Source organism: Carassius gibelio, chromosome A22, assembly GCF_023724105.1.
Source record: "Carassius gibelio isolate Cgi1373 ecotype wild population from Czech Republic chromosome A22, carGib1.2-hapl.c, whole genome shotgun sequence".
Lineage (NCBI taxonomy): Eukaryota > Metazoa > Chordata > Actinopteri > Cypriniformes > Cyprinidae > Carassius > Carassius gibelio.
Genome location: NC_068392.1, coordinates 25397926 through 25416991, shown reverse-complemented (window position 1 = coordinate 25416991; position 19066 = coordinate 25397926). Strand labels below are relative to the sequence as shown.

The 19066-nt window shown below is 33.6% G+C and overlaps 1 protein-coding gene across 1 annotated transcript in view; it reads left to right on the top strand.

Moving 5' to 3' along the window:
* The window catches only part of LOC127943014 (transcription factor Sp8-like), a 151069-nt gene that overhangs the window by 34447 nt on the left and 97556 nt on the right, over window positions 1-19066 (top strand). The gene's annotated exons all lie outside the window — the stretch shown is intronic.

Below are 19066 nucleotides of genomic sequence, written 5' to 3'. Positions count from 1 at the left end.
GTGAAATCAAGCCCAAATCTGCTCAAAAGCTTTTCTCTCTATTAGATAAAGCTGTTTCATTCAGTATTCAGTGCAAATCTTGCCAAACTGAAACAAGCTTATGTCTTATGAAGTACAATGTTTTCTGCAATGCTGTAAGACAGTTTTTAATGTGTTAGAAGTTATATGCACAAAAACTTATTTTAGGACTTCAATGATCAAGATTGTCAGTTTACAGCTTTCTGAGTCCAGTAATGCTGAAATAGTGTTTCTGTTGAAATGAAGTGAAATCAAGCCCAAATCTGCTCAAAAGCTTTTCTCTCTATTAGATAAAGCTGTTTCATTCAGTATTCAGTGCAAATCTTGCCAAACTGAAACAAGCTTATGCCTTATGAAGTACAATGTTTTCTGCAATGCTGTAAGACAGTTTTTAATGTGTTAGAAGTTATATGCACAAAAACTTATGTTAGGACTGCAATGATCAAGATTGTCAGTTTACAGCTTTCTGAGTCCAGTAATGCTGAAATAGTGTTTCTGTTCAAATGAAGTGAAATCAAGCCCAAATCTGCTCAAAAGCTTTTCTCTCTATTAGAGAAAGCTGTTTCATTCAATATTCAGTGCAAATCTTGCCAAACTGAAACAAGCTTATGCCTTATGAAGTACAATGTTTTCTGCAATGCTGTAAGACAGTTTTTAATGTGTTAGAAGTTATATGCACAAAAACTTATGTTAGGACTTCAATGATCAAGATTGTCAGTTTACAGCTTTCTGAGTCCAGTAATGCTGAAATAGTGTTTCTGTTGAAATTAAGTGAAATCAAGCCCAAATCTGCTCAAAAGCTTTTCTCTCTATTAGATAAAGCTGTTTCATTCAGTATTCAGTGCAAATCTTGCCAAACTGAAACAAGCTTATGCCTTATGAAGTACAATGTTTTCTGCAATGCTGTAAGACAGTTTCTAATGTGTTAGAAGTTATATGCACAAAAACTTATGTTAGGACTTCAATGATCAAGATTGTCAGTTTACAGCTTTCTGAGTCCAGTAATGCTGAAATAGTGTTTCTGTTCAAATGAAGTGAAATCAAGCCCAAATCTGCTCAAAAGCTTTTCTCTCTATTAGAGAAAGCTGTTTCATTCAGTATTCAGTGCAAATCTTGCCAAACTGAAACTTGCTTATGTCTTATGAAATAAAATGTTTTCTGCAATGCTGTAAGACAGTTTTTAATGTGTTAGAAGTTATATACACAAAAACTAATGTTAGGACTGCAATGATCAAGATTGTCAGTTTACAGCTTTCTGAGTCCAGTAATGCTGAAATAGTGTTTCTGTTCAAATGAAGTGAAATCAAGCCCAAATCTGCTCAAAAGCTTTTCTCTCTATTAGAGAAAGCTGTTTCATTCAGTATTCAGTGCAAATCTTGCCAAACTGAAACATGCTTATGTCTTATGAAGTACAATGTTTTCTGCAATGCTGTAAGACAGTTTTTAATGTGTTAGAAGTTATATGCACAAAAACTTATGTTAGGACTTCAATGATCAAGATTGTCAGTTTACAGCTTTCTGAGTCCAGTAATGCTGAAATAGTGTTTCTGTTGAAATGAAGTGAAATCAAGCCCAAATCTGCTCAAAAGCTTTTCTCTCTATTAGAGAAAGCTGTTTCATTCAGTATTCAGTGCAAATCTTGCCAAACTGAAACTTGCTTATGTCTTATGAAATAAAATGTTTTCTGCAATGCTGTAAAACAGTTTTTAATGTGTTAGAAGTTATATGCACAAAAACTTATGTTAGGACTTCAATGATCAAGATTGTCAGTTTACAGCTTTCTGAGTCCAGTAATGCTGAAATAGTGTTTCTGTTCAAATGAAGTGAAATCAAGCCCAAATCTGCTCAAAAGCTTTTCTCTCTAATAGAGAATGCGGTTTCATTCAGTATTCAGTGCAAATCTTGCCAAACTGATAGATGCTTATGCCATATGAAATACAATGATTTCTGCAATGCTGTAAGACAGTTTTTAATGTGTTAGAAGTTATATACACAAAAACTTATGTTAGGACTTCAATGATCAAGATTGTCAGTTTACAGCTTTCTGAGTCCAGTAATGCTGAAATAGTGTTTCTGTTCAAATGAAGTGAAATCAAGCCCAAATCTGCTCAAAAGCTTTTCTCTCTATTAGAGAAAGCTGTTTCATTCAGTATTCAGTGCAAATCTTGCCAAACTGAAACATGCTTATGTCTTATGAAGTACAATGTTTTCTGCAATGCTGTAAGACAGTTTTTAATGTGTTAGAAGTTATATGCACAAAAACTTATGTTAGGACTTCAATGATCAAGATTGTCAGTTTACAGCTTTCTGAGTCCAGTAATGCTGAAATAGTGTTTCTGTTGAAATGAAGTGAAATCAAGCCCAAATCTGCTCAAAAGCTTTTCTCTCTATTAGATAAAGCTGTTTCATTCAGTATTCAGTGCAAATCTTGCCAAACTGAAACAAGCTTATGTCTTATGAAGTACAATGTTTTCTGCAATGCTGTAAGACAGTTTTTAATGTGTTAGAAGTTATATGCACAAAAACTTATTTTAGGACTTCAATGATCAAGATTGTCAGTTTACAGCTTTCTGAGTCCAGTAATGCTGAAATAGTGTTTCTGTTGAAATGAAGTGAAATCAAGCCCAAATCTGCTCAAAAGCTTTTCTCTCTATTAGATAAAGCTGTTTCATTCAGTATTCAGTGCAAATCTTGCCAAACTGAAACAAGCTTATGCCTTATGAAGTACAATGTTTTCTGCAATGCTGTAAGACAGTTTTTAATGTGTTAGAAGTTATATGCACAAAAACTTATGTTAGGACTGCAATGATCAAGATTGTCAGTTTACAGCTTTCTGAGTCCAGTAATGCTGAAATAGTGTTTCTGTTCAAATGAAGTGAAATCAAGCCCAAATCTGCTCAAAAGCTTTTCTCTCTATTAGAGAAAGCTGTTTCATTCAATATTCAGTGCAAATCTTGCCAAACTGAAACAAGCTTATGCCTTATGAAGTACAATGTTTTCTGCAATGCTGTAAGACAGTTTTTAATGTGTTAGAAGTTATATGCACAAAAACTTATGTTAGGACTTCAATGATCAAGATTGTCAGTTTACAGCTTTCTGAGTCCAGTAATGCTGAAATAGTGTTTCTGTTGAAATGAAGTGAAATCAAGCCCAAATCTGCTCAAAAGCTTTTCTCTCTATTAGATAAAGCTGTTTCATTCAGTATTCAGTGCAAATCTTGCCAAACTGAAACAAGCTTATGCCTTATGAAGTACAATGTTTTCTGCAATGCTGTAAGACAGTTTTTAATGTGTTAGAAGTTATATGCGCAAAAACTTATGTTAGGACTTCAATGATCAAGATTGTCAGTTTACAGCTTTCTGAGTCCAGTAATGCTGAAATAGTGTTTCTGTTCAAATGAAGTGAAATCAAGCCCAAATCTGCTCAAAAGCTTTTCTCTCTATTAGAGAAAGCTGTTTCATTCAGTATTCAGTGCAAATCTTGCCAAACTGAAACTTGCTCATGTCTTATGAAATAAAATGTTTTCTGCAATGCTGTAAGACAGTTTTTAATGTGTTAGAAGTTATATACACAAAAACTAATGTTAGGACTGCAATGATCAAGATTGTCAGTTTACAGCTTTCTGAGTCCAGTAATGTTGAAATAGTGTTTCTGTTCAAATGAAGTGAAATCAAGCCCAAATCTGCTCAAAAGCTTGTCTCTCTAATAGAGAATGCGGTTTCATTCAGTATTCAGTGCAAATCTTGCCAAACTGATAGATGCTTATGCCATATGAAATACAATGATTTCTGCAATGCTGTAAGACAGTTTTTAATGTGTTAGAAGTTATATACACAAAAACTTATGTTAGGACTTCAATGATCAAGATTGTCAGTTTACAGCTTTCTGAGTCCAGTAATGCTGAAATAGTGTTTCTGTTCAAATGAAGTGAAATCAAGCCCAAATCTGCTCAAAAGCTTTTCTCTCTATTAGAGAAAGCTGTTTCATTCAGTATTCAGTGGAAATCTTGCCAAACTGAAACATGCTTATGTCTTATGAAGTACAATGTTTTCTGCAATGCTGTAAGACAGTTTTTAATGTGTTAGAAGTTATATGCACAAAAACTTATGTTAGGACTTCAATGATCAAGATTGTCAGTTTACAGCTTTCTGAGTCCAGTAATGCTGAAATAGTGTTTCTGTTGAAATGAAGTGAAATCAAGCCCAAATCTGCTCAAAAGCTTTTCTCTCTATTAGAGAAAGCTGTTTCATTCAATATTCAGTGCAAATCTTGCCAAACTGAAACAAGCTTATGCCTTATGAAGTACAATGTTTTCTGCAATGCTGTAAGACAGTTTTTAATGTGTTAGAAGTTATATGCACAAAAACTTATGTTAGGACTTCAATGATCAAGATTGTCAGTTTACAGCTTTCTGTGTCCAGTAATGCTGAAATAGTGTTTCTGTTGAAATGAAGTGAAATCAAGCCCAAATCTGCTCAAAAGCTTTTCTCTCTATTAGAGAAAGCTGTTTCATTCAATATTCAGTGCAAATCTTGCCAAACTGAAACAAGCTTATGCCTTATGAAGTACAATGTTTTCTGCAATGCTGTAAGACAGTTTTTAATGTGTTAGAAGTTATATGCACAAAAACTTATGTTAGGACTTCAATGATCAAGATTGTCAGTTTACAGCTTTCTGAGTCCAGTAATGCTGAAATAGTGTTTCTGTTGAAATTAAGTGAAATCAAGCCCAAATCTGCTCAAAAGCTTTTCTCTCTATTAGATAAAGCTGTTTCATTCAGTATTCAGTGCAAATCTTGCCAAACTGAAACAAGCTTATGCCTTATGAAGTACAATGTTTTCTGCAATGCTGTAAGACAGTTTCTAATGTGTTAGAAGTTATATACACAAAAACTAATGTTAGGACTGCAATGATCAAGATTGTCAGTTTACAGCTTTCTGAGTCCAGTAATGCTGAAATAGTGTTTCTGTTCAAATGAAGTGAAATCAAGCCCAAATCTGCTCAAAAGCTTTTCTCTCTATTAGAGAAAGCTGTTTCATTCAGTATTCAGTGCAAATCTTGCCAAACTGAAACATGCTTATGTCTTATGAAGTACAATGTTTTCTGCAATGCTGTAAGACAGTTTTTAATGTGTTAGAAGTTATATGCACAAAAACTTATGTTAGGACTTCAATGATCAAGATTGTCAGTTTACAGCTTTCTGAGTCCAGTAATGCTGAAATAGTGTTTCTGTTGAAATGAAGTGAAATCAAGCCCAAATCTGCTCAAAAGCTTTTCTCTCTATTAGAGAAAGCTGTTTCATTCAGTATTCAGTGCAAATCTTGCCAAACTGAAACTTGCTTATGTCTTATGAAATAAAATGTTTTCTGCAATGCTGTAAAACAGTTTTTAATGTGTTAGAAGTTATATGCACAAAAACTTATGTTAGGACTTCAATGATCAAGATTGTCAGTTTACAGCTTTCTGAGTCCAGTAATGCTGAAATAGTGTTTCTGTTCAAATGAAGTGAAATCAAGCCCAAATCTGCTCAAAAGCTTTTCTCTCTATTAGAGAAAGCTGTTTCATTCAGTATTCAGTGGAAATCTTGCCAAACTGAAACATGCTTATGTCTTATGAAGTACAATGTTTTCTGCAATGCTGTAAGACAGTTTTTAATGTGTTAGAAGTTATATGCACAAAAACTTATGTTAGGACTTCAATGATCAAGATTGTCAGTTTACAGCTTTCTGAGTCCAGTAATGCTGAAATAGTGTTTCTGTTGAAATGAAGTGAAATCAAGCCCAAATCTGCTCAAAAGCTTTTCTCTCTATTAGAGAAAGCTGTTTCATTCAATATTCAGTGCAAATCTTGCCAAACTGAAACAAGCTTATGCCTTATGAAGTACAATGTTTTCTGCAATGCTGTAAGACAGTTTTTAATGTGTTAGAAGTTATATGCACAAAAACTTATGTTAGGACTTCAATGATCAAGATTGTCAGTTTACAGCTTTCTGTGTCCAGTAATGCTGAAATAGTGTTTCTGTTGAAATGAAGTGAAATCAAGCCCAAATCTGCTCAAAAGCTTTTCTCTCTATTAGAGAAAGCTGTTTCATTCAATATTCAGTGCAAATCTTGCCAAACTGAAACAAGCTTATGCCTTATGAAGTACAATGTTTTCTGCAATGCTGTAAGACAGTTTTTAATGTGTTAGAAGTTATATGCACAAAAACTTATGTTAGGACTTCAATGATCAAGATTGTCAGTTTACAGCTTTCTGTGTCCAGTAATGCTGAAATAGTGTTTCTGTTGAAATGAAGTGAAATCAAGCCCAAATCTGCTCAAAAGCTTTTCTCTCTATTAGAGAAAGCTGTTTCATTCAATATTCAGTGCAAATCTTGCCAAACTGAAACAAGCTTATGCCTTATGAAGTACAATGTTTTCTGCAATGCTGTAAGACAGTTTTTAATGTGTTAGAAGTTATATGCACAAAAACTTATGTTAGGACTTCAATGATCAAGATTGTCAGTTTACAGCTTTCTGAGTCCAGTAATGCTGAAATAGTGTTTCTGTTGAAATTAAGTGAAATCAAGCCCAAATCTGCTCAAAAGCTTTTCTCTCTATTAGATAAAGCTGTTTCATTCAGTATTCAGTGCAAATCTTGCCAAACTGAAACAAGCTTATGCCTTATGAAGTACAATGTTTTCTGCAATGCTGTAAGACAGTTTCTAATGTGTTAGAAGTTATATACACAAAAACTAATGTTAGGACTGCAATGATCAAGATTGTCAGTTTACAGCTTTCTGAGTCCAGTAATGCTGAAATAGTGTTTCTGTTCAAATGAAGTGAAATCAAGCCCAAATCTGCTCAAAAGCTTTTCTCTCTATTAGAGAAAGCTGTTTCATTCAGTATTCAGTGCAAATCTTGCCAAACTGAAACATGCTTATGTCTTATGAAGTACAATGTTTTCTGCAATGCTGTAAGACAGTTTTTAATGTGTTAGAAGTTATATGCACAAAAACTTATGTTAGGACTTCAATGATCAAGATTGTCAGTTTACAGCTTTCTGAGTCCAGTAATGCTGAAATAGTGTTTCTGTTGAAATGAAGTGAAATCAAGCCCAAATCTGCTCAAAAGCTTTTCTCTCTATTAGAGAAAGCTGTTTCATTCAGTATTCAGTGCAAATCTTGCCAAACTGAAACTTGCTTATGTCTTATGAAATAAAATGTTTTCTGCAATGCTGTAAAACAGTTTTTAATGTGTTAGAAGTTATATGCACAAAAACTTATGTTAGGACTTCAATGATCAAGATTGTCAGTTTACAGCTTTCTGAGTCCAGTAATGCTGAAATAGTGTTTCTGTTCAAATGAAGTGAAATCAAGCCCAAATCTGCTCAAAAGCTTTTCTCTCTATTAGAGAAAGCTGTTTCATTCAGTATTCAGTGGAAATCTTGCCAAACTGAAACATGCTTATGTCTTATGAAGTACAATGTTTTCTGCAATGCTGTAAGACAGTTTTTAATGTGTTAGAAGTTATATGCACAAAAACTTATGTTAGGACTTCAATGATCAAGATTGTCAGTTTACAGCTTTCTGAGTCCAGTAATGCTGAAATAGTGTTTCTGTTGAAATGAAGTGAAATCAAGCCCAAATCTGCTCAAAAGCTTTTCTCTCTATTAGAGAAAGCTGTTTCATTCAATATTCAGTGCAAATCTTGCCAAACTGAAACAAGCTTATGCCTTATGAAGTACAATGTTTTCTGCAATGCTGTAAGACAGTTTTTAATGTGTTAGAAGTTATATGCACAAAAACTTATGTTAGGACTTCAATGATCAAGATTGTCAGTTTACAGCTTTCTGTGTCCAGTAATGCTGAAATAGTGTTTCTGTTGAAATGAAGTGAAATCAAGCCCAAATCTGCTCAAAAGCTTTTCTCTCTATTAGAGAAAGCTGTTTCATTCAATATTCAGTGCAAATCTTGCCAAACTGAAACAAGCTTATGCCTTATGAAGTACAATGTTTTCTGCAATGCTGTAAGACAGTTTTTAATGTGTTAGAAGTTATATGCACAAAAACTTATGTTAGGACTTCAATGATCAAGATTGTCAGTTTACAGCTTTCTGAGTCCAGTAATGCTGAAATAGTGTTTCTGTTGAAATTAAGTGAAATCAAGCCCAAATCTGCTCAAAAGCTTTTCTCTCTATTAGATAAAGCTGTTTCATTCAGTATTCAGTGCAAATCTTGCCAAACTGAAACAAGCTTATGCCTTATGAAGTACAATGTTTTCTGCAATGCTGTAAGACAGTTTCTAATGTGTTAGAAGTTATATGCACAAAAACTTATGTTAGGACTTCAATGATCAAGATTGTCAGTTTACAGCTTTCTGAGTCCAGTAATGCTGAAATAGTGTTTCTGTTCAAATGAAGTGAAATCAAGCCCAAATCTGCTCAAAAGCTTTTCTCTCTATTAGAGAAAGCTGTTTCATTCAGTATTCAGTGCAAATCTTGCCAAACTGAAACTTGCTTATGTCTTATGAAATAAAATGTTTTCTGCAATGCTGTAAGACAGTTTTTAATGTGTTAGAAGTTATATACACAAAAACTAATGTTAGGACTGCAATGATCAAGATTGTCAGTTTACAGCTTTCTGAGTCCAGTAATGCTGAAATAGTGTTTCTGTTCAAATGAAGTGAAATCAAGCCCAAATCTGCTCAAAAGCTTTTCTCTCTATTAGAGAAAGCTGTTTCATTCAGTATTCAGTGCAAATCTTGCCAAACTGAAACATGCTTATGTCTTATGAAGTACAATGTTTTCTGCAATGCTGTAAGACAGTTTTTAATGTGTTAGAAGTTATATGCACAAAAACTTATGTTAGGACTTCAATGATCAAGATTGTCAGTTTACAGCTTTCTGAGTCCAGTAATGCTGAAATAGTGTTTCTGTTGAAATGAAGTGAAATCAAGCCCAAATCTGCTCAAAAGCTTTTCTCTCTATTAGAGAAAGCTGTTTCATTCAGTATTCAGTGCAAATCTTGCCAAACTGAAACTTGCTTATGTCTTATGAAATAAAATGTTTTCTGCAATGCTGTAAAACAGTTTTTAATGTGTTAGAAGTTATATGCACAAAAACTTATGTTAGGACTTCAATGATCAAGATTGTCAGTTTACAGCTTTCTGAGTCCAGTAATGCTGAAATAGTGTTTCTGTTCAAATGAAGTGAAATCAAGCCCAAATCTGCTCAAAAGCTTTTCTCTCTAATAGAGAATGCGGTTTCATTCAGTATTCAGTGCAAATCTTGCCAAACTGATAGATGCTTATGCCATATGAAATACAATGATTTCTGCAATGCTGTAAGACAGTTTTTAATGTGTTAGAAGTTATATACACAAAAACTTATGTTAGGACTTCAATGATCAAGATTGTCAGTTTACAGCTTTCTGAGTCCAGTAATGCTGAAATAGTGTTTCTGTTCAAATGAAGTGAAATCAAGCCCAAATCTGCTCAAAAGCTTTTCTCTCTATTAGAGAAAGCTGTTTCATTCAGTATTCAGTGCAAATCTTGCCAAACTGAAACATGCTTATGTCTTATGAAGTACAATGTTTTCTGCAATGCTGTAAGACAGTTTTTAATGTGTTAGAAGTTATATGCACAAAAACTTATGTTAGGACTTCAATGATCAAGATTGTCAGTTTACAGCTTTCTGAGTCCAGTAATGCTGAAATAGTGTTTCTGTTGAAATGAAGTGAAATCAAGCCCAAATCTGCTCAAAAGCTTTTCTCTCTATTAGATAAAGCTGTTTCATTCAGTATTCAGTGCAAATCTTGCCAAACTGAAACAAGCTTATGTCTTATGAAGTACAATGTTTTCTGCAATGCTGTAAGACAGTTTTTAATGTGTTAGAAGTTATATGCACAAAAACTTATTTTAGGACTTCAATGATCAAGATTGTCAGTTTACAGCTTTCTGAGTCCAGTAATGCTGAAATAGTGTTTCTGTTGAAATGAAGTGAAATCAAGCCCAAATCTGCTCAAAAGCTTTTCTCTCTATTAGATAAAGCTGTTTCATTCAGTATTCAGTGCAAATCTTGCCAAACTGAAACAAGCTTATGCCTTATGAAGTACAATGTTTTCTGCAATGCTGTAAGACAGTTTTTAATGTGTTAGAAGTTATATGCACAAAAACTTATGTTAGGACTGCAATGATCAAGATTGTCAGTTTACAGCTTTCTGAGTCCAGTAATGCTGAAATAGTGTTTCTGTTCAAATGAAGTGAAATCAAGCCCAAATCTGCTCAAAAGCTTTTCTCTCTATTAGAGAAAGCTGTTTCATTCAATATTCAGTGCAAATCTTGCCAAACTGAAACAAGCTTATGCCTTATGAAGTACAATGTTTTCTGCAATGCTGTAAGACAGTTTTTAATGTGTTAGAAGTTATATGCACAAAAACTTATGTTAGGACTTCAATGATCAAGATTGTCAGTTTACAGCTTTCTGAGTCCAGTAATGCTGAAATAGTGTTTCTGTTGAAATGAAGTGAAATCAAGCCCAAATCTGCTCAAAAGCTTTTCTCTCTATTAGATAAAGCTGTTTCATTCAGTATTCAGTGCAAATCTTGCCAAACTGAAACAAGCTTATGCCTTATGAAGTACAATGTTTTCTGCAATGCTGTAAGACAGTTTTTAATGTGTTAGAAGTTATATGCGCAAAAACTTATGTTAGGACTTCAATGATCAAGATTGTCAGTTTACAGCTTTCTGAGTCCAGTAATGCTGAAATAGTGTTTCTGTTCAAATGAAGTGAAATCAAGCCCAAATCTGCTCAAAAGCTTTTCTCTCTATTAGAGAAAGCTGTTTCATTCAGTATTCAGTGCAAATCTTGCCAAACTGAAACTTGCTCATGTCTTATGAAATAAAATGTTTTCTGCAATGCTGTAAGACAGTTTTTAATGTGTTAGAAGTTATATACACAAAAACTAATGTTAGGACTGCAATGATCAAGATTGTCAGTTTACAGCTTTCTGAGTCCAGTAATGTTGAAATAGTGTTTCTGTTCAAATGAAGTGAAATCAAGCCCAAATCTGCTCAAAAGCTTGTCTCTCTAATAGAGAATGCGGTTTCATTCAGTATTCAGTGCAAATCTTGCCAAACTGATAGATGCTTATGCCATATGAAATACAATGATTTCTGCAATGCTGTAAGACAGTTTTTAATGTGTTAGAAGTTATATACACAAAAACTTATGTTAGGACTTCAATGATCAAGATTGTCAGTTTACAGCTTTCTGAGTCCAGTAATGCTGAAATAGTGTTTCTGTTCAAATGAAGTGAAATCAAGCCCAAATCTGCTCAAAAGCTTTTCTCTCTATTAGAGAAAGCTGTTTCATTCAGTATTCAGTGGAAATCTTGCCAAACTGAAACATGCTTATGTCTTATGAAGTACAATGTTTTCTGCAATGCTGTAAGACAGTTTTTAATGTGTTAGAAGTTATATGCACAAAAACTTATGTTAGGACTTCAATGATCAAGATTGTCAGTTTACAGCTTTCTGAGTCCAGTAATGCTGAAATAGTGTTTCTGTTGAAATGAAGTGAAATCAAGCCCAAATCTGCTCAAAAGCTTTTCTCTCTATTAGAGAAAGCTGTTTCATTCAATATTCAGTGCAAATCTTGCCAAACTGAAACAAGCTTATGCCTTATGAAGTACAATGTTTTCTGCAATGCTGTAAGACAGTTTTTAATGTGTTAGAAGTTATATGCACAAAAACTTATGTTAGGACTTCAATGATCAAGATTGTCAGTTTACAGCTTTCTGAGTCCAGTAATGCTGAAATAGTGTTTCTGTTGAAATTAAGTGAAATCAAGCCCAAATCTGCTCAAAAGCTTTTCTCTCTATTAGATAAAGCTGTTTCATTCAGTATTCAGTGCAAATCTTGCCAAACTGAAACAAGCTTATGCCTTATGAAGTACAATGTTTTCTGCAATGCTGTAAGACAGTTTTTAATGTGTTAGAAGTTATATGCACAAAAACTTATGTTAGGACTTCAATGATCAAGATTGTCAGTTTACAGCTTTCTGAGTCCAGTAATGCTGAAATAGTGTTTCTGTTCAAATGAAGTGAAATCAAGCCCAAATCTGCTCAAAAGCTTTTCTCTCTATTAGAGAAAGCTGTTTCATTCAGTATTCAGTGCAAATCTTGCCAAACTGAAACTTGCTTATGTCTTATGAAATAAAATGTTTTCTGCAATGCTGTAAGACAGTTTTTAATGTGTTAGAAGTTATATACACAAAAACTAATGTTAGGACTGCAATGATCAAGATTGTCAGTTTACAGCTTTCTGAGTCCAGTAATGTTGAAATAGTGTTTCTGTTCAAATGAAGTGAAATCAAGCCCAAATCTGCTCAAAAGCTTTTCTCTCTATTAGAGAAAGCTGTTTCATTCAATATTCAGTGCAAATCTTGCCAAACTGAAACAAGCTTATGCCTTATGAAGTACAATGTTTTCTGCAATGCTGTAAGACAGTTTTTAATGTGTTAGAAGTTATATGCACAAAAACTAATGTTAGGACTGCAATGATCAAGATTGTCAGTTTACAGCTTTCTGAGTCCAGTAATGTTGAAATAGTGTTTCTGTTCAAATGAAGTGAAATCAAGCCCAAATCTGCTCAAAAGCTTTTCTCTCTATTAGAGAAAGCTGTTTCATTCAATATTCAGTGCAAATCTTGCCAAACTGAAACAAGCTTATGCCTTATGAAGTACAATGTTTTCTGCAATGCTGTAAGACAGTTTTTAATGTGTTAGAAGTTATATGCACAAAAACTTATGTTAGGACTGCAATTATCAAGATTGTCAGTTTACAGCTTTCTGAGTCCAGTAATGTTGAAATAGTGTTTCTGTTCAAATGAAGTGAAATCAAGCCCAAATCTGCTCAAAAGCTTTTCTCTCTATTAGAGAAAGCTGTTTCATTCAATATTCAGTGCAAATCTTGCCAAACTGAAACAAGCTCATGCCTTATGAAGTACAATGTTTTCTGCAATGCTGTAAGACAGTTTTTAATGTGTTAGAAGTTATATGCACAAAAACTTATGTTAGGACTGCAATGATCAAGATTGTCAGTTTACAGCTTTCTGAGTCCAGTAATGCTGAAATAGTGTTTCTGTTCAAATTAAGTGAAATCAAGCCCAAATCTGCTCAAAAGCTTTTCTCTCTATTAGAGAAAGCTGTTTCATTCAATATTCAGTGCAAATCTTGCCAAACTGAAACAAGCTTATGCCTTATGAAGTACAATGTTTTCTGCAATGCTGTAAGACAGTTTTTAATGTGTTAGAAGTTATATACACAAAAACTTATGTTAGGACTTCAAAGATCAAGATTGTCAGTTTACAGCTTTCTGAGTCCAGTAATGCTGAAATAGTGTTTCTGTTCAAATGAAGTGAAATCAAGCCCAAATCTGCTCAAAAGCTTTTCTCTCTATTAGAGAAAGCTGTTTCATTCAGTATTCAGTGCAAATCTTGCCAAACTGAAACTTGCTTATGTCTTATGAAATAAAATGTTTTCTGCAATGCTGTAAGACAGTTTTTAATGTGTTAGAAGTTATATACACAAAAACTAATGTTAGGACTGCAATGATCAAGATTGTCAGTTTACAGCTTTCTGAGTCCAGTAATGCTGAAATAGTGTTTCTGTTCAAATGAAGTGAAATCAAGCCCAAATCTGCTCAAAAGCTTTTCTCTCTATTAGAGAAAGCTGTTTCATTCAGTATTCAGTGCAAATCTTGCCAAACTGAAACATGCTTATGTCTTATGAAGTACAATGTTTTCTGCAATGCTGTAAGACAGTTTTTAATGTGTTAGAAGTTATATGCACAAAAACTTATGTTAGGACTTCAATGATCAAGATTGTCAGTTTACAGCTTTCTGAGTCCAGTAATGCTGAAATAGTGTTTCTGTTGAAATGAAGTGAAATCAAGCCCAAATCTGCTCAAAAGCTTTTCTCTCTATTAGAGAAAGCTGTTTCATTCAGTATTCAGTGCAAATCTTGCCAAACTGAAACTTGCTTATGTCTTATGAAATAAAATGTTTTCTGCAATGCTGTAAAACAGTTTTTAATGTGTTAGAAGTTATATGCACAAAAACTTATGTTAGGACTTCAATGATCAAGATTGTCAGTTTACAGCTTTCTGAGTCCAGTAATGCTGAAATAGTGTTTCTGTTCAAATGAAGTGAAATCAAGCCCAAATCTGCTCAAAAGCTTTTCTCTCTAATAGAGAATGCGGTTTCATTCAGTATTCAGTGCAAATCTTGCCAAACTGATAGATGCTTATGCCATATGAAATACAATGATTTCTGCAATGCTGTAAGACAGTTTTTAATGTGTTAGAAGTTATATACACAAAAACTTATGTTAGGACTTCAATGATCAAGATTGTCAGTTTACAGCTTTCTGAGTCCAGTAATGCTGAAATAGTGTTTCTGTTCAAATGAAGTGAAATCAAGCCCAAATCTGCTCAAAAGCTTTTCTCTCTATTAGAGAAAGCTGTTTCATTCAGTATTCAGTGCAAATCTTGCCAAACTGAAACATGCTTATGTCTTATGAAGTACAATGTTTTCTGCAATGCTGTAAGACAGTTTTTAATGTGTTAGAAGTTATATGCACAAAAACTTATGTTAGGACTTCAATGATCAAGATTGTCAGTTTACAGCTTTCTGAGTCCAGTAATGCTGAAATAGTGTTTCTGTTGAAATGAAGTGAAATCAAGCCCAAATCTGCTCAAAAGCTTTTCTCTCTATTAGATAAAGCTGTTTCATTCAGTATTCAGTGCAAATCTTGCCAAACTGAAACAAGCTTATGTCTTATGAAGTACAATGTTTTCTGCAATGCTGTAAGACAGTTTTTAATGTGTTAGAAGTTATATGCACAAAAACTTATTTTAGGACTTCAATGATCAAGATTGTCAGTTTACAGCTTTCTGAGTCCAGTAATGCTGAAATAGTGTTTCTGTTGAAATGAAGTGAAATCAAGCCCAAATCTGCTCAAAAGCTTTTCTCTCTATTAGATAAAGCTGTTTCATTCAGTATTCAGTGCAAATCTTGCCAAACTGAAACAAGCTTATGCCTTATGAAGTACAATGTTTTCTGCAATGCTGTAAGACAGTTTTTAATGTGTTAGAAGTTATATGCACAAAAACTTATGTTAGGACTGCAATGATCAAGATTGTCAGTTTACAGCTTTCTGAGTCCAGTAATGCTGAAATAGTGTTTCTGTTCAAATGAAGTGAAATCAAGCCCAAATCTGCTCAAAAGCTTTTCTCTCTATTAGAGAAAGCTGTTTCATTCAATATTCAGTGCAAATCTTGCCAAACTGAAACAAGCTTATGCCTTATGAAGTACAATGTTTTCTGCAATGCTGTAAGACAGTTTTTAATGTGTTAGAAGTTATATGCACAAAAACTTATGTTAGGACTTCAATGATCAAGATTGTCAGTTTACAGCTTTCTGAGTCCAGTAATGCTGAAATAGTGTTTCTGTTGAAATGAAGTGAAATCAAGCCCAAATCTGCTCAAAAGCTTTTCTCTCTATTAGATAAAGCTGTTTCATTCAGTATTCAGTGCAAATCTTGCCAAACTGAAACAAGCTTATGCCTTATGAAGTACAATGTTTTCTGCAATGCTGTAAGACAGTTTTTAATGTGTTAGAAGTTATATGCGCAAAAACTTATGTTAGGACTTCAATGATCAAGATTGTCAGTTTACAGCTTTCTGAGTCCAGTAATGCTGAAATAGTGTTTCTGTTCAAATGAAGTGAAATCAAGCCCAAATCTGCTCAAAAGCTTTTCTCTCTATTAGAGAAAGCTGTTTCATTCAGTATTCAGTGCAAATCTTGCCAAACTGAAACTTGCTCATGTCTTATGAAATAAAATGTTTTCTGCAATGCTGTAAGACAGTTTTTAATGTGTTAGAAGTTATATACACAAAAACTAATGTTAGGACTGCAATGATCAAGATTGTCAGTTTACAGCTTTCTGAGTCCAGTAATGTTGAAATAGTGTTTCTGTTCAAATGAAGTGAAATCAAGCCCAAATCTGCTCAAAAGCTTGTCTCTCTAATAGAGAATGCGGTTTCATTCAGTATTCAGTGCAAATCTTGCCAAACTGATAGATGCTTATGCCATATGAAATACAATGATTTCTGCAATGCTGTAAGACAGTTTTTAATGTGTTAGAAGTTATATACACAAAAACTTATGTTAGGACTTCAATGATCAAGATTGTCAGTTTACAGCTTTCTGAGTCCAGTAATGCTGAAATAGTGTTTCTGTTCAAATGAAGTGAAATCAAGCCCAAATCTGCTCAAAAGCTTTTCTCTCTATTAGAGAAAGCTGTTTCATTCAGTATTCAGTGGAAATCTTGCCAAACTGAAACATGCTTATGTCTTATGAAGTACAATGTTTTCTGCAATGCTGTAAGACAGTTTTTAATGTGTTAGAAGTTATATGCACAAAAACTTATGTTAGGACTTCAATGATCAAGATTGTCAGTTTACAGCTTTCTGAGTCCAGTAATGCTGAAATAGTGTTTCTGTTGAAATGAAGTGAAATCAAGCCCAAATCTGCTCAAAAGCTTTTCTCTCTATTAGAGAAAGCTGTTTCATTCAATATTCAGTGCAAATCTTGCCAAACTGAAACAAGCTTATGCCTTATGAAGTACAATGTTTTCTGCAATGCTGTAAGACAGTTTTTAATGTGTTAGAAGTTATATGCACAAAAACTTATGTTAGGACTTCAATGATCAAGATTGTCAGTTTACAGCTTTCTGAGTCCAGTAATGCTGAAATAGTGTTTCTGTTGAAATTAAGTGAAATCAAGCCCAAATCTGCTCAAAAGCTTTTCTCTCTATTAGATAAAGCTGTTTCATTCAGTATTCAGTGCAAATCTTGCCAAACTGAAACAAGCTTATGCCTTATGAAGTACAATGTTTTCTGCAATGCTGTAAGACAGTTTTTAATGTGTTAGAAGTTATATGCACAAAAACTTATGTTAGGACTTCAATGATCAAGATTGTCAGTTTACAGCTTTCTGAGTCCAGTAATGCTGAAATAGTGTTTCTGTTCAAATGAAGTGAAATCAAGCCCAAATCTGCTCAAAAGCTTTTCTCTCTATTAGAGAAAGCTGTTTCATTCAGTATTCAGTGCAAATCTTGCCAAACTGAAACTTGCTTATGTCTTATGAAATAAAATGTTTTCTGCAATGCTGTAAGACAGTTTTTAATGTGTTAGAAGTTATATACACAAAAACTAATGTTAGGACTGCAATGATCAAGATTGTCAGTTTACAGCTTTCTGAGTCCAGTAATGTTGAAATAGTGTTTCTGTTCAAATGAAGTGAAATCAAGCCCAAATCTGCTCAAAAGCTTTTCTCTCTATTAGAGAAAGCTGTTTCATTCAATATTCAGTGCAAATCTTGCCAAACTGAAACAAGCTTATGCCTTATGAAGTACAATGTTTTCTGCAATGCTGTAAGACAGTTTTTAATGTGTTAGAAGTTATATGCACAAAAACTAATGTTAGGACTGCAATGATCAAGATTGTCAGTTTACAGCTTTCTGAGTCCAGTAATGTTGAAATAGTGTTTCTGTTCAAATGAAGTGAAATCAAGCCCAAATCTGCTCAAAAGCTTTTCTCTCTATTAGAGAAAGATGTTTCATTCAATATTCAGTGCAAATCTTGCCAAACTGAAACAAGCTTATGCCTTATGAAGTACAATGTTTTCTGCAATGCTGTAAGACAGTTTTTAATGTGTTAGAAGTTATATGCACAAAAACTTATGTTAGGACTGCAATTATCAAGATTGTCAGTTTACAGCTTTCTGAGTCCAGTAATGTTGAAATAGTGTTTCTGTTCAAATGAAGTGAAATCAAGCCCAAATCTGCTCAAAAGCTTTTCTCTCTATTAGAGAAAGCTGTTTCATTCAATATTCAGTGCAAATCTTGCCAAACTGAAACAAGCTCATGCCTTATGAAGTACAATGTTTTCTGCAATGCTGTAAGACAGTTTTTAATGTGTTAGAAGTTATATGCACAAAAACTTATGTTAGGACTGCAATGATCAAGATTGTCAGTTTACAGCTTTCTGAGTCCAGTAATGCTGAAATAGTGTTTCTGTTCAAATTAAGTGAAATCAAGCCCAAATCTGCTCAAAAGCTTTTCTCTCTATTAGAGAAAGCTGTTTCATTCAATATTCAGTGCAAATCTTGCCAAACTGAAACAAGCTTATGCCTTATGAAGTACAATGTTTTCTGCAATGCTGTAAGACAGTTTTTAATGTGTTAGAAGTTATATACACAAAAACTTATGTTAGGACTTCAAAGATCAAGATTGTCAGTTTACAGCTTTCTGAGTCCAGTAATGCTGAAATAGTGTTTCTGTTCAAATGAAGTGAAATCAAGCCCAAATCTGCTCAAAAGCTTTTCTCTCTATTAGATAAAGCTGTTTTTTTTTTCAGTATTCAGTGCAAATCTTGCCAAACTGAAACAAGCTTATGTCTTATTAAGTACAATGTTTTCTGCAATGCTGTAAGACAGTTTTTAATGTGTTAGAAGTTATATGCACAAAAACTTATGTTAGGACTTCAATGATCAAGATTGTCAGTTTACAGCTTTCTGAGTCCAGTAATGCTGAAATAGTGTTTCTGTCGAAATGAAGTGAAATCAAGCCCAAATCTGCTCAAAAGCTTTTCTCTCTATTAGATAAAGCTGTTTCATTCAGTATTCAGTGCAAATCTTGCCAAACTGAAACAAGCTTATGCCTTATGAAGTACAATGTTTTCTGCAATGCTGTAAGACAGTTTTTAATGTGTTAGAAGTTATATGCACAAAAACTTATGTTAGGACTTCAATGATCAAGATTGTCAGTTTACAGCTTTCTGAGTCCAGTAATGCTGAAATAGTGTTTCTGTTCAAATGAAGTGAAATCAAGCCCAAATCTGCTCAAAAGCTTTTCTCTCTATTAGAGAAAGCTGTTTCATTCAGTATTCAGTGCAAATCTTGCCAAACTGAAACATGCTTATGTCTTATGAAATAAAATGTTTTCTG